The sequence below is a fragment of the Notechis scutatus genome, unplaced genomic scaffold (genome assembly GCF_049901735.1).
Source record: "Notechis scutatus isolate UNSWTSFEM ecotype Mainland unplaced genomic scaffold, rNotScu1.2 NSCUCTG35, whole genome shotgun sequence".
Lineage (NCBI taxonomy): Eukaryota > Metazoa > Chordata > Lepidosauria > Squamata > Elapidae > Notechis > Notechis scutatus.
In genome coordinates, this window is record NW_028263114.1 from 65,980 (window position 1) to 81,537 (window position 15,558).

A 15,558-nucleotide genomic window follows, 5' to 3' on the forward strand; every position below is an offset into this window, starting at 1 on the left:
TGAGAACAATTCACGCGTGGAACTGCTTGCCACCAGACATTGGGTCTGCTCCATCATTGGAGGTTTCCAAGAAGGGATTGGACACTGTTTGGTTGGAATGATGTAGGGTCTCCTGTTTGAGCAGGGGGTTGGACTAGATGACCCCCCAAGGTCCCTTCCAGCCCTATGTTTCTATGATCTTGGGCAGGGTTGGACTAGAAGACCTCCAAGGTCCCTTCCAGCCCTATGTTTCTATGATCTTGGGCAGGGGGTTGGGCTAGAAGACCTCCAAGGTTCCTTCCAACTCTGCTATTCTGTATTATATTCTGTAGACTCCCTAGGTGTGTCACAGGTGGGAGGGGTGAGGTCATGTTCCCCTCCCCTGCAGATCCCCACAGCTTAGCGGGACCCCCCCTCAGAAGTCCCTAATTGAGCCCCGGAACCTTTGTCAGTTGTGTTGTGTGTTTGTTGTGATGCAGGGATGCAGAAGCTGGAAGGAAAATGTCTTTTTGCTGTTAGATTCTTAAGAATGGGGAAAAAAATAAGGTTTTGGTGGGATTTGGAAGAGTTAAGTTTTCAAACTTGGTTGCTTTAAGACAGGTGGACTTCAACTCCCAGAATTTCCCATTCAACCATCCCTGTTGTTTTTTCCTCCTATTCCCTAGAGTGGGGAGATTGCAGAAGAAGGGATTACAAGAGAATAAACAGGTATAGAGAGTTGAAGTCTTAGTGAAAGCTGGCTTGGGGAATTATGGGAGTCCACAAGTCTTAAATAGGGGGTCCCCAACCATGGCAATTTTAAGCCTGGTGGACTTCAACTCCCAGAATTCCCCATTCAATTAGCCTGGTGTTTTTTTTCTCCCACTCCCTAGAGTGGAGAGATTGCAGAGGAAGGGATTACAAGGGAGTAAGAAGGCAGAGAGAGTTGAAGTCTTAGCGAAGCTGGCTGGGGAATTCTGGGAGTTGAAGTCCACCAGGCTTAAAGGGGCCACGTTTGGAGACCTCTGCCCTAGAATGGAGAGACTGCAGAGGAAGGGATGACGAGAGTAAGCAGGCATAGAGTTGAAGTCTAGCGAAACTGGCTGAGGAATTCTGGGAGTTGAAGTCCACCAGTCTTAAAGTTGTCAAGGTTGGAGACCCCTGGTTTAGTTGACCTCAGCTTTGTAATAGATAAAACCATGGTTGGCGGCCTATGTCAGCCCAGCATGATGGTTTCTGGAGTCAACAAGCACTCAGAGCAACGCGGGGCAACAGATTCCTCTGAATTATTTTTTTTGCATCAACCTCCCACGGCCGGGAAATCCGAAAGAATAAATTGCAAGGCAGATCTTTAACTTTCTGGCAGATCCGCCGTATCAAATATCGAGACGGGTTTTCTTCGTTGCAACCTGTCCCTTCCGAGCTCTTACAGCCAATCCTCATTTTACAGCTGTTCGGGATTAGGAAGAGTTAAGTTTTCAACCTTGGCAACTTTAAGACTGCTGGACTCCAACTCCCAGAATTCCCTAGCCAGCTTCTCAAGTGTAGAGAAGCTGGCTGGGGAATTCTGGGAGTTGGAGTCCACCAGTCGATGCCTGCTTAATCTCTTGTAATCCCTTCCTCTGCAATCTCTCCACTCTAGGGAGTAGGAGGGAAAGGGGGAAAAAAAACCAGGCCTGGTTGAATGGTGAATTCTGGGATTTGAAGTCTGCCCATCTTAAAGCATCCATGTTTGAAAGACACCCATGTAGAATGAACAGGTTTTCTTCCTTGGCATAAAAGCCAGGGGTCTTTCAAACTTGGCAAGTTTAAGACTTGTGGACTTCAACTCCCAGAATCCCTGAGCTTACATGGACTGGAGGAGGAATTCTGGGAGTTGAAGTCCACAAGTCTTAAAGTTGCCAAGTTGGAAGATCCCTGCCGTAAAGGCACTTGCCCTGTCCTGCTGAACTGCAACTCCCAGCAATCCCTGCCAGCCTGACCCTGAAGGAAGTTGGGAGTTGCAGTTTAAAGAGCTGGTCAGGTTTGAAGTCCATAGACAACCTGATGCATTCGTCCATTCTGTTTTTTTTAAAACCCTGGATTATGGGTGTTGAAATCCTGCCCACTGGGCAGGGGAATGCTCTTCTCAGCCGTAGAGCTTGCAAAGTCTCTAGATCAGTGATCCCCAACCTTTTTTACGCCGTGGCCCGGTACCGGCATCAGCTGGGCGCCGCGGCCCAGTACCGGCATCAACTGGGAGCCGCCATCTTTTTGATGAAAAAGTGCTTCCGGTGACCTCACCGGAAGCACTTTTTCGTCAAAAAGATGAGCGGCGCTGAAGCTCCGGTGAGCTTTTCGGGTAGAAATGGCTTTCTACCCGGAAAAGCTCACCGGAAGCACTTTTTTATCAAAAAAGATGGCGGCGCCCAGCAACCAGCGGCCCGGTAAGACTTGTTCTGCGGATCGGTCCCGGTCCGCGGACGGCGGTTGGGGACCCCTGCTCTAGATGGCCTGCTGTGCCAGCTTATGGGGGCAGGTTGTGGTCCTGAATGGGGTGACCATGGTTAATGTGTTCAGACTGTGATGACCATGGTTGATATGTTTGAGCTTTAGGTGACCATGGTTGATGTATGTTAACCTTGGATGACCATGGTTGATGTGTTTGAGCCTTGGGTGACCATGGTTGATATATGTGAGCCTTGAATGGGCCTGATTGATATGTTTGTGAGCCTTGGATTACCATGGTTGATGTGTTTGAGCCTTGAATGACTATGGTTGATGAGTTTGAGCTTGGGTGACCATGGTTGATGTATGGGGTGACCATGGTTGATGTGTTGAGACTGTGATGACCGTGGTTGATGAGTTTGAGCTTTGTATGACCATGGTTGATGTGTGTGAGGTTTGAGTGACCATGGTTGATGTATGCAAACCTTGGATGACCATGGTTGATGTGTTTGAGCCTTGGGTGACCATGACTAATGTGTGTGAGCCTTGGATGACCATGGTTGATGTATTTGAGCCTTGGATGACCATGATTGATATGTGTGAGCCTTTGATGATCATGGTTGATGTGTGTGAACCTTGGGTGACCATGGTTGATGTGTGTGAACCTTGGGTGACCATGGTTGATGTGTGTAAACCTTGGGTGAGCATAGTTGATGGGTTTGAGCCTTGAATGACCATGGTTGATGTGTTTGCGCCTTGGATGAGCCTTGATTTGTTTGAGCCTTGGTTAACCATGGTTGATGTGTGTGAGCCTTGTATGACCATGATTGATATGTGTGAGCCTTTGATGACCATGGTTGATGTCTGTGAACCTTGGGTGACCGTGATTGATATGTGTGAGCCTTTGATGATCATGGTTGATGTGTGTGAGCTTTGGATGACAGTGGTTGATATGGGTGAGCTTTTGATGACAGTGGTTGATGTTTATGAACCTTAAGAAAGCCATGGTTTATGTGTGTGAGCCTTGGATAACCATGGTTGATGTATTTGAGCCTTGGTTAACCATGGTTGATATATGTGAGCCTTGAATGAGCCTGATTGATGTGTGTGAGTCTTGAATGACCATGGTTGATTTGTTTGAGCCTTGGATGATCATGTTTGATGTATGTGAAACTTGGGTGACCATGGTTGATGTGTTGGAGCCTTGGATGACTGTGATTGATATGTGTGAGCCTTTGATGATCATGGTTGATGTGTTGGAGCCTTGGATGACCGTGACTGATTTGTTTGAGCCTTGGATGACCATGGTTGATGTGTTGGAGCCTTGGTTAACCATGGTTGATGTCTGTGAGCCTTGAATGAGCCTGATTGATGTGTGTGAGCCTCAAATAACCATGGTTGATGTAGGTGACCCTTGGATGACCATGATTGATGTGGGTAAGCTTTGGATGACCACGGTTGATGATTTTGTGAATCTTGCAAGACCACGGATGAAGTTGTGCGAATCTTGGAAGACTTCCAAGATTCATTCAGTGAATCTTGGGTGACCACGGAGGAAGTCTGGGTGAGTCTTGAAGACCATACATGATTCTTGTGTGAACTTCGGAAGATCCTGGATGAAACGTGTGTGAATCTTTGCAGGCCATGGACAACGCCTCTGTGAGTCTCAGAAGACCATGGCTGTTGTATGTGTGTGTGCGCGTGTATATCTCCTCCATCCATGGTGTTTTCTTCTTCCTTCCTCCTTCCCATCTCCTCTTCATTTTTCTCCATCCCATTAATCCAGAGGTTTCCAAACTTGGCCACTTTAAGACTTGTGGACATCAACTCCCAGAATTCCCCAGCCAGCTTCACTAAGACTTCAACTCTGTATGCCTGCTTACTCTCTTGTCATCCCTTCCTCTGCAATCTCTCCACTCTAGGAAGTAGGAGGGAAAAAAGAACAACAGGGAGGGTTGAATGGGGAATTCTGGGAGTTGAAGTCCACCAGTCTTAAAGTGGCCAATGTTGGGGGACCCCTGTATTAATCCATCCATTCCTCCCTTTGGCTCTCCCCTCCCATGAAGTCCCAGGTGTGGATCACTGCTTCCTCCTCGTCCCTCCCCCAATCCCTTCCCCTGTCTGTCCAGGCATTGTGGGGAGAGTGTGGGGTTCCGCCCCACCCCCTCCCAGCTCCCTCTCTCTGGGCCTTTGGATTCTCCCAGACACAATTTGGTACTAATTACACGTTTCCTACTCCTAATTGCCACATTGTGAATGATCAACAAAATAACTCCAATTTTATTTAATTAAAGACGGGGGAGAATTTGGCACGGTGACGCCAAGGAGGTGAGAGACAGAAGGCCACAGCCCTCTGCAGAGGAGGAGGAGGAGGAAGGCCCGATGCTAACCGGGACCCCTGCCCTGTCGTGGGGCCTGGGGTACCCAAACAGAGTGTCTGGTCTGCAGGCCGTCCTTGACTTAACGTCCATTTGTTTACATTCGCTCAGTCTCACTCTATGGAAACTGAGCCTCCTCCGTAGACGTTCCTTTAGCAAGCGGTCAAAGTTACAGCGGGTTCGGAGGGGGGAAAAAACCCTGTTTATGACCAGTCCTCAGACTTACGGCCGTTGTAAGTTTGAACATTTAGAGCAGCATGTAGTCCAGAACGGGTGCAGCGTCCCGTGATCCCCCCCCCCCCGCTTCCAACACGCAAAGTCAACAGGGGAAGCCGGAGTCACTTAACAACGGTGTGGCTCACTTAACGACCGGAACCATTTGTTTAATGGCCCAGAAAAAGAAAAAAAGGTCAAATGGGACCAAATGCCCTGAACAAAATTCCCTTGCTTGGCAACGGTGAGCTGAGGCCCCAGTGTGGTCATAAGTCGAGGACCCCCTTGTACGGCAGGAGTCCTTGAATGGCCACGGAGATCCGCTTAACGACGGTGTCAATGCAGACCATAAAAACTGAGCATGACTCACTTAACAACAGCAATGGCGGCCGTAGGTTGAGGGCTGCCCGTCCTTGACGTACAACCGTTCGTTTAGCGACCGTTTGAAGCCGCAACGGCCCAGAAACAAGGGACCGAGGAGCGTTTTTCACACTTAACGACCGAGTCGTGGCATCCCTGTTGGTCGCGTGATCGAAACTCCAGACGCTTGGCCCCTGACTCATCTTTTTTTTTTTTTTTAAGCAAGTTTTATTAATTTCAAAAAACAAACAAATCATCATCAACCATTACATATTTGAACCTTTTTCCATTATAGATTTAACAAGTCAGATAAAACCTTATCTTATACAATACATTTCTATATTATTTCATCTATTTCTTTCTGACTTGATTATCATCACTCTCTTTCTATGTTTCTACAAGGTTTCACCAATACTCTCAAAGACATAAACAAACACAAACATACATATAAAAAATCTTTTAGTAAAGTAACTTGGCCCCAGGTACCTCTCTTTATATGGGCTTTAATTATATTCATGCTCATCTTACAGATCATTACTTATTTTATTTACCATTCTGTATCTTCCATATAAACTTCTCCATACATTTCACTCTTCATAATTCTCTCTTATTCAATCCATCTTAATTTAAATCATTATATTTGTATCTTTTGCCCATCCTTTATTATCCCTCTATCTCATTCCTTATAATGAAAAAAAAAAAAAGAATTTCTCCTGAAATCTCTAATCAGAGTATGATGCCTTTCTATCCTCTCCCTAAATTAATTAAATTAACATTTAAAATAACACCTAATACCCAATTTGATTCTGCTTGGTACATTCTATCTACTAATTTTTACTTTTAGTAACAATAAAAACAGAGTAAAAAATCAAAATGTTTAAATACATAATATCCTCCTAAATACGTAGTTAAATAATAAATCTAAATAATAAATCTTATAGCATTCTCATTGCCTTTCCCTTCAATATTTTATTACATTTTAAAAATCAATCATTATTAAACATTTCAACATTTTAATTTCTTATTAACTCTTAAGCCATTCTAATTTTCTATTTCTAATACGGATGTTACAGTACCATCTTGTGTACCTTGCAGAATCTTTTTTAAAAAAATTTATGCTTTACCCATTATCCCTAAAAAGGATTCCTCTTTTCCCATCTAATTTTAAAACTTTGTGGCTTTTCTCCGCCTTTCCCCTTTCTTTCTTCCCCACCAAATCTTCCTACCCCCTTCTTCTAACCTCTGTCTTGCCGGCATCCCTTCTCTGTTGTATTCCCTTTTTCTCTTGTTTGCTATCATTGTATTTATTTTGCATCATATTTTTCTCTTTCTTAAATGTTTTTTAGATCTTAAGTCCTTCATTTTCCTCGCTTTCTTCCTTCCTTCTTTCTTAGATGAATTTTGGGATTCATTGAAGATGGCGTCTTCATCTTCTTCTTCTTGTTCTTCAGCTTCCATCTGTATTGTCTGTTCATAGTTAACCAACGCCATTTCTAAAAAAAGAAAAGCTTTTTCCATACCATCTTTACAGGCTGCTTTTGTTTGCTCATATTCATCCCTCAGTTCCTCCAAAGAAAAAGCCATTATAGATCTTTTCTTTTCTTTTTCCCTCTTTCTTCTCACACCAACCAAAATATTCCAAAAGAAAAAACAAGACAACCCCAAAGTCCACAATCCTCAATCAATCCAAGCCAAGCCAAAATTCCCCCTTTCTCTTCCAGGGGTAGTATCAGACAAAAGAAAAAAGAAAGTTCAAATCTGTGTTTTGAAGCCTTATTAAGATTTTATTTCTGTTTTCAAATCCTTAAGGCATCTCCTCCAACAAAATCCAACCAGATAAATATATTTTTTGTCCTCTCCCTTCCGACTTATCCCAAAAAAGCTAGTTTTACCTGAAAAAAAAAACAGGTTTCTCAATATCCATTTATTAATTCCGTCGGGGGGGAGAGTAAACTTTCCTTTCAGCACCTCAGAATTGCCGCTTATTTCCTCTTGTGGAAAGAATCATCCAAAAAGCCATCATTTTCAGGAATTAAATTAAATATACCTTAGAGTCCTGGGTCGACCAAGAAGACTTTCACTTTTTAAAAACTTTCTCCTCTTCCTCCAGCGCATACTTGCCCAGCTGCCGGCTTCTTTGTGGCGGCCATTACGGACCGCCGCTGCACCGTCTTGGTAAAGGAGGTTCTGCCGGCTAGGGAGGGGGTCTGCAGCACCCCAAACCCTTTCCCGGATCCCCCTACCTTCAGCTGCCCCTGCAGGGCAGCCTTGCTCCGCACCCTTTCGGGTCGGAGCCCCAAAACGGCTAGCGGCAGGGATCGCGCAGCCGCGAATCCCTACCGCTCGCAAAGCCGACAAACCGGAAACTCTCGCCCCTGACTCATCTTTACGACAGTCTCAGGGTGATCCTTTTTTTTACGACTTTCTGGCGAGCGAAGCCAATGGGGGGAAGCTGGATTCACTCAACGACCGTGTGTCTCATGGATTCACTTAACAAACGCAGCAAGAAAAGTTGTAAAAACAGGGCACAATTCACTTAAGTGTTCTCTCTTAAGTGACAGAAAATTGGGGCCCCCTATTGTGGTCATAAGTTGAGGACTCCCTATATAAGCCAGGTGTCCCTCAAGTTGGTCTTAATTGTGAGTCACCTGGACACCTCCATTGTCCTTCCACCTCTTGGTTAGAGGTGATCCTGGAGCTTGGGACATCTCCTCAGGAGAGTCTCCTCCTGGTGTCCTCAGGGCGGAAGAAGAAGCCACTTGGACATCTCGAGATCTCCACATCTCCTGGGATGTCCCCATGCAGTGACGACTTAGGTGGAGGGCGCCCTTTCCCCGAAACAGGATGAGTTATGGGTTCTCCTTGGATTCGAGACCCCTTAGCTCTCCTTTCATCCTTCTTTCTTCTTGAGGGACCTTGGAATCCTGTAGGTGGTCCTTGGGATGCTTTTGGTTAAGGTGGACTCCACCCTGGTGGTCTTTTACTTCACCCTGCGGCCTGGTGGAGATGTACTCTTGGGTTCCTCATGAAGACATGGGCCTTCCCTCTTCTTCCTGGGAACTAGAACCCGGTGAGATGCTCGCCTACTGTTGCTTCAGCGTCTTCTTGGAAGTCCACCACCAGAACTTGGCCTGAACGTTAAACCCTCCTCCTACACTTCTGCTCACCCCAGACTGTTTCCCAAAATGAGTTTTGGGGTTGGGAGACTTGGGGGTGGGTGGGAAGGTGAGTCCCTACTGATCTCCTGGAGACCTCTTCAGCAGAGATGGAGGTTATTTGTTCTTCATGTTGGACCATTGGGTCCACCTTGCTCCTACCTGTTGCCTTTTTCTCTTCTTACTTCTGGTTGACCCACAACTTCCCTTCTCTCTCTTCTTCTTCCTCCCTGAACCTCTAGGTGCCTCTCTCGGACTGGCTGGCTGGCCGTTGAGGTGCTCCACACCCACCATGGAATGCAGCAGATGTCCTATCTTGGCCAGAACATTTTGGGGTTCTCCTGCTAGGACGGCCTGATTTCCTCAACTTCTGGGCTCGGCCTGCAACTTCTCTGGCCTACTTCCTCCTCCTCTTCCTCCTCTGCTGGTGCTTCTCCTCGGGTTGGCCGTGCCTGACTCTTTCTCTCCTCCCCTCCCCTTGTGAAGGACCTCCAGCCTGGCACCTTCTCCAGCCACCATGTTCCTCTCGCCTCCGAGCTTCGTCTGCCGGTTGCTGAACATCCGGCCGGGTTCTGCCCTCCTCTTTTGGCTGCTGGGCCTGGCCTTGCGCCCGTTGCCCCTCTCGGGCCAGAAGCCTGAAGACAAGTACCCCGTGGTGCCCACCAATTACGGCAAGGTGCGTGGCATCAAGAAAGGCCTGAACAACGAGATCCTCGGCCCCGTGGTGCAGTACCTGGGCATCCCCTACGCCACGCCGCCTGTCGGCGAGCGCCGCTTCCAGCCGCCCGAGGCACCAGCTTCCTGGTCCGAGGTGCGCAATGCCACGACGTTCGCCCCGGTGTGCCCGCAGAACATCCACGGTATGCTACCCGCCATCATGCTGCCGGTTTGGTTCACCGACAACCTGGAGATTGTGGCCGGCTACGTCCAGAACCAGAGTGAAGACTGCCTGTACCTCAACGTCTACGTCCCCATGGAGGATGGTAAGCAGCGGGCAAGTGGGTGGGCACGGTAGTGTTGTTGGTGGGTATTTAGCACCCTTCTCGGGTCCTGCTGGGCATCCAGAGGGGTCTTCCCTACCGAAGGCACACCCCCCCTCTTATTTTCTCTCGATTTCTGTCCCTGTTTGAATTTGTCCCACACCTGCAACCCGACACAGCGTGCCAACTGCGCCCCTTCTTCGCCCAAGGTGTGCCCACCTCAATTTTTCTTGGGAGGGAGGAAAAGGGGGCGCAAACAGTTTTCTTCCAGCGGGCCAACGAAGCCCCCTGCGATGACCCAAAGGGGCGTGGCCCAAAGGCAACCCAATCAGATAATCCCTTTATTAGCTCCAACTTTGCCCCCCCTGCCCCCCAATGTCCTGGTTGCCTGATTACCTTCTGGGCCAGAGAAAAACTCTCCCAGCAGAGATTCAAGTCCAAAACATGGTCAACAAAAACGGTAACTTAAAGTCCAATCAAGATGACCTACAAGGTCCCTTCCGACTCAGATGATCAGGAGAAGGGCAGGAGAAGGAATTCCAGAAGTAATTCAACCCGGAACGCAGAGAAGCAAAGCCAACCCAGGATAAACTACCCGTTTGCTCCCAGCGAACGCCACTCTCAGCCCGCATCTCTTTTCAACTCTCTTCCTAATGAAGGGAATCAGGGCCCTTTCCTCCCCCGTAAGCCAGGCAACCCCCCCCCCCTTGCTCCCTTCTCCATTCCTCCCTGCGTTCCTCTCCTAGGATGGAGAGGGGGTGGGTGGGCCTGGGTCTTCCTCTGCACGCCCTCTCCCTTGTTCCACCTCTGCCCTGCTCTGCCCAGCTGGACTTTGCTCTTACCCAGTTTCCTCCACAGCCAACGGAGCCCTGCTCCCGCTCCCTGTCAGCTGTTTCGTCTTCCTCCTTGGATTCGGAAAATGAGGGTCTTTCTGTAAATGGAAACTACCGGTTGTATGAGAGCTGAAAAACACGGAAATATAGGACAGGATAGGGCGGGGCCAGATGATTGTTGGTGATACCGGTTCGCAAGAACCAGTCTGAACCGGCAGCATCCCACTAATTGGGTCAGGGGGAGGTGGCAAGGTGGTGCCCCAAAAGGCAGGAGGTCTTGTTCTTTGGGGTATCTGGGGTGGGGCTTGCAAAAGAACAGATCATCCGAGTCGGAAGGGACCTTGTAGGTCATCTAGTCCAAACCCCCGCCCAAGCAGTGAGACCTTACACCATTCCTGACAGATGGTAGTCCAGTCTCTTCTTGAAAGTGGGGGTGGTGGAGACCCCCTCCCCAAAGGAAGGAAGCTCGGGCTTGGCCAGTTTGGGTCGGTTTGGGACCCCCTCCTCTCCTTTTCTTCAGCCCAATCTCTATGGTCCTGGAGGACCCACAACCTTCTGGAGGAGGTTTCCCCAGCACACCCGAAAACCTGTGGGTTTTCCTGGCCGTCCTCGACTTAACGACCATCTGAAGTTACGACGGCATTGAAAAAGCCGCGACCAAGGACCATTTTCCCACACTTCACGCCCGTCCAAATTCCGAGGCTTGGCAACTGGCGTGTACTTATGCCTGTTGCAGTGTCCCGGGAAAGGGGCTGGGTGAGGCGTGCGTCCCTTCCGACGAGCAAAGCCAAGGGAAGAGGATTCGCTTAACGACTGTGGGGTATGGTACTAACTTAACAAACCGCTGGCGCTTCACTTTGCGACGGTGGCCAGGAAAAGGTCGTAAAACAGGGCTTGAAACACACATTTCACTTCAGCCCCAGGAACTTTGGGGGCTCCATCGTAACTTGGAGACTATCCCTCACAGGCAGTTGTCGCACTTATGACCGTTCATTTTTAGCCGTCCTTAGAAGTTACCACGGCACTGGAAAAAATCCTCGGACTTACAACTGTCCCGGCATCCTTATGGCCACGAGATCAAAATTTGGGTGTAAGTGGAGGACTTATCTCTAAGACTTGCGACCAAATTTCCGTCGCTAAGTGAGGGGGTGGTAAAAGGGAGGGGGGCGAGAGGTGCCGGTTGGGAAAGAAATGCCCAAGTCTGGCCTTAATCACCATTCGGTGCCATCCTAACTTCAAACAGTCGCTGAGCGAATTCGTCGTAAGCTGAGGACCACCTGAAGGCCACTGAATGGCCCAGTTGGGCATCCCATAACTCTCCTTCCTTCTCCCTTCCTCCTCTTCCTCCTCCTCTCCCCCTTTTCCTCTTCCTTTCCAAAGCTCCTGATTTTACCCTCCCCCTCCCCTAGTCTTCGACTTGCGACCACAATTGGAACCCAAAGCCAGGCAGTCGCTAAACGAGTTGTGCCCGACCTTTTTTGTTTGTTTGTTTTGCCCTGGTCATTAAACAAATCAAACCTTTCCCCCCCCTTATTGGGGGAACAACATAGTTATTAAGTCAATCAGGCCATCATTAAGTGAATCCAGCTTTCCTCATGGACGTGGGCTGCGACCGTCATAACTACGAGCCAACTGCCCAGTGCCTGAATTTTGATTAATGACCCCGAGGATGCGGCGACGGTCGTAAGTGTGAAAAAGGGCCATAAAAGTCCCTTTTTCCCAGCCCCGTTGTAATTTTGAACAGTCACTAAACGAAGATTACCAGCATTGGTTTATTTTTCATTTGGGGTGCCCCCTTAATTAGACAGGCCCACCCTTTTTTTTTCCTGAACCCCGAATGCCCCCCCGATTCTGCCACCCCTGGTGCCCGTTTTGGATCTCGACACGCCAACCCGTCTGGGCTGCTGAGCGAGGGGGGGTGGACTAGATGGCCTCCAAGGTCCCTTCCAACTCCGTGAAGCAACTCAAGGCCCTGCCCCCCTCCTTTAAAACCGGGTCGGGGGTTTTGCAGGCCGCCTGCCGGAATTCCTGCCAGTCCTGTCTCTCTTTGCACGCGCGTGTGCAAATGCACACTGGTGGGCTTCCTTTCCCAAAGGATAAGAATGCTGGGCAGGAAAAAAAAAACCTCCCTTCCTTGCCATAAGGTTTTCGGAACCTGGCACACACACACACACACACCTGGCCCCCTCCCCACCCAACCGATCCCAGCCAGCGGAGGGGGTCAGGGGTGTGTGTGTGTGTTTGCATGCATGCGTGTGTGTGTGTGAGTGTGTGCCAGGTTCCAAAAAGTCCCTTTTTCCCAGTCCCAAAACCTTCGGGGCGACTTCCAATCCTGGCCAAAGCATGGGAAACTCTCTGGGTTTGCGTGGAAGTTGGCGGAAGGCAGAGATTTTATGATGATGATTATTATTGAATAGATTAGAGTTGGAAGGGACCTTGGAGGTCTTCAAGTCCAACCCGTTGCTATGGTGGGAAACCATACATCATCATCATCATTATTATAAACTTTTATTCATTAAACATGAAACTCAGTCAGCTGAACATTTAAAAATGTATCACTATTATAAACTTTTATTCATTAAATATGAAACTCAGTCAGCTGAACATTTAAAAATGTATCAATTATTATTACTATTATAAACTTTTATTCATTGAACATGAAACTCAGCTGAACATTTAAAAATGTATCAATTATTATTATTATTATTATTATAAACTTATTCATTAAACATGTAACACAGTCAGCTGAACATTTAAAAATGTATCACAATTATTATAAACTTTTCTTCATTAAACATGAAACTCAGTCAGCTGAATATTTAAAAATGTATCAGTTATTATTATTACTATTATAAACTTTTATTCATTGAACATGAAACTCAGTCAGCTGAACATTTAAAAATGTATCAATTATTATTATTATTATTATTATTATTATTATTATTATTATTATTATTATTATTATTATTATTTTATTCATTAAACATGTAACAGTCAGCTGAACATTTAAAAATGTATCACAATTATTATTATAAACTTTTATTCATTGAACATGAAACTCAGTCAGCTGAACATTTAAAAATGTAATCACAATTATTATAAACTTTTATTCATTAAACATGAAACTCAGTCAGCTGAATTTTTAAAAATGTATCACAAATATTATAAACTTATTCATTAACCATGAAAGTCAGCTGAACATTTAAAAATGTATCTATTATTATTATTATTATTATTATTATTATTATTATTATTATTATTACAAACTTTTATTCATTGAACATGAAACTCAGTCAGCTGAAGATTCAAAAATGTATCAAATATTAATGCAGCTAGTCCTCGACTTATGACCGCGACGGAGCCCAACATCTCCGTCGCTAAGCGAGGCACGGGTCCCACAGAGTTTGGCCCCGTTTTACAACCCTTTCCTCGCCACCCTTGCTGAAGGGAAATCCCCGCCATTTGGAAAGGAGCGAGGCGGCCTGCCGACGGTCACAAAAGGGGGATCGCCTGAAACCCCCCCACCCCACCCCGGGGAGGGAAATCCGACCCTCGACCCTCGTAAAGACAAGTTTGCCAAGGGTCCCCGTGTTTGATCCCAGAGGGATGGAGGGCTGCCCCTAAACGCACCGTCGCAAGTCGACTGGCTTCGAAGCAGCCTTTCCTCCCCTCCCCTGCCTTCCTGCCGGGGTGTTTCCCCCCACTTCCCCAATTTCCTAGGCCGCCACCTTTTCTTTTGCAGTGCTGCTAAATCAGGTTGCCGTGGCAACGGGAAAAAAATCCCAGCTCAGGCAAAATGGGAGATAGTAAAAAACAGACAGCTGAGTCTCCCCCTTTTTTGATGCTGCTGCTGCCGAGGGGGTGGGGGTGCAGACCCCCAAATCTCTTCTCTTCCCCCCTCCCCGTCCTCCCCCTTTTCACCCCCTTCTCTGACACCTCCCCTCCTCAGCCCTCTGCAGATTCTCATCCTTGATGCTTGTTTTCAGGACAGCCTCCCCTCTGTCCAAGGGGTCTTGTGGGGAGGGGGTCCCCGTGGTTGGGGAGGAAGGCAGCAGAGTCCTCTTTCCTAACCCCCAACACTCCTCTCCTGCATGGGGTGGCGGGGAAGAAGGCAGTAGGGTTTCTGCTGAGCAAGTTTACACCAGGTGAAAAATGGCTTTAATTTGGAAAAATTGGGCTCCAGAGTCAGCCCCTTCCTCCCTCCTCTTTTTCCTCCTCTCCTGCCTTTCCTTTCCTTCCCTCCGCCTCAATCTCCTCCTTCCTCTCCCCCCTCCTCCTGCCCTATCTTCCTCCTCCTCCTTTTCCTTCTCCCTTCCTCATCCTCCTCCTTCCTCTCCCCCTCCTCCTGCCCCATCTTCCTCCTCCTCTCCCTTCCCCTCCTCTCCGTCTTCCTCCCCGTCCTCCTCTTCCTTCTCCCTCTCCTCCTTCCTCTCCCCCCTCCTCCCTCTCTTCCTCTCTCCTCCTCCTCTTCCTCCTCCTTTTTCTCCTCTCCTCTCCTGCCTTTCCTTTCCTTCCCTCCGCCTCCATCTCCTCTTTCCTCTCCCCCTCCTCCTGCCCCATCTTTCTCCTCCTCCTTCTTTTCCTTCTTCCTTCTCCCTCCTTCCTCCTCCATCTTCTCCATCTCCTCCTTCCTCTCCCCTTCCTCCTGCCCCATCTTCCTACTCCTCCTCTCCCTTCCCCCTCCTCTTTGTCTTCCTCCCCCATCCTCCTCTTCCTCTTCCTTCTCCCTTCTTCCTCCTCCATCTCCTCCTTCCTCTCCTCCCTTCCTCCTCCTCCATCTTCTCCATCTCCTTCCTCTCCCACTCCTCCTGCCCCATGTTCCCCCTCCTCTTCTCCGTCTTCCTCCCCCGTCCTCTTCTTCCTTCTCCCTTCTTTCTCCTCCATCTCCTCCTCTTCCATCTCCTCTTCCTCCTTTTTCCTTCCTCTTCCTCCCCCTCTCTCTTCCTCCTCCTCCCCTTCCCATGCCCCTTTGAAGAGATGTGTGCAGCAGACAGGATGAAAGATTTTTCCGGGGTTCTTCCCATCCACCCCCTTTCCTTCTCCTCCCCCTCCCCACCCCCTGCAATTCCTGCTTAGTCAAGAAAAGCACAGACCGCCCTCCCCAATATGCCCTTAAAGAAATCTGGTTTGTTGCTTACTCAGAATTAGTTTGGATTTTCTCCCCTTATAATTAAAAGTCAGACCCCACAAAAATAATTCATTGGGGGGTGGGTGGGAAATTGGAGCCTTGGAGTTCCTTGGCTTACGACCGCCA

General features: G+C 48.1%; 1 pseudogene across 1 annotated transcript in view; it reads left to right on the forward strand.

Annotated features, from left to right (window-relative positions):
- Positions 1-8,738: 8,738 nt before the first annotated feature.
- LOC113430823 (neuroligin-2-like) overlaps positions 8,739-15,558 on the forward strand; it is a 70,723-nt pseudogene continuing 63,903 nt past the window's right edge. The window contains exon 1 of the transcript XR_015746208.1: positions 8,739-9,474. The product of XR_015746208.1 is annotated as a neuroligin-2-like (transcript). The remainder of the gene's footprint in view (positions 9,475-15,558) is intronic.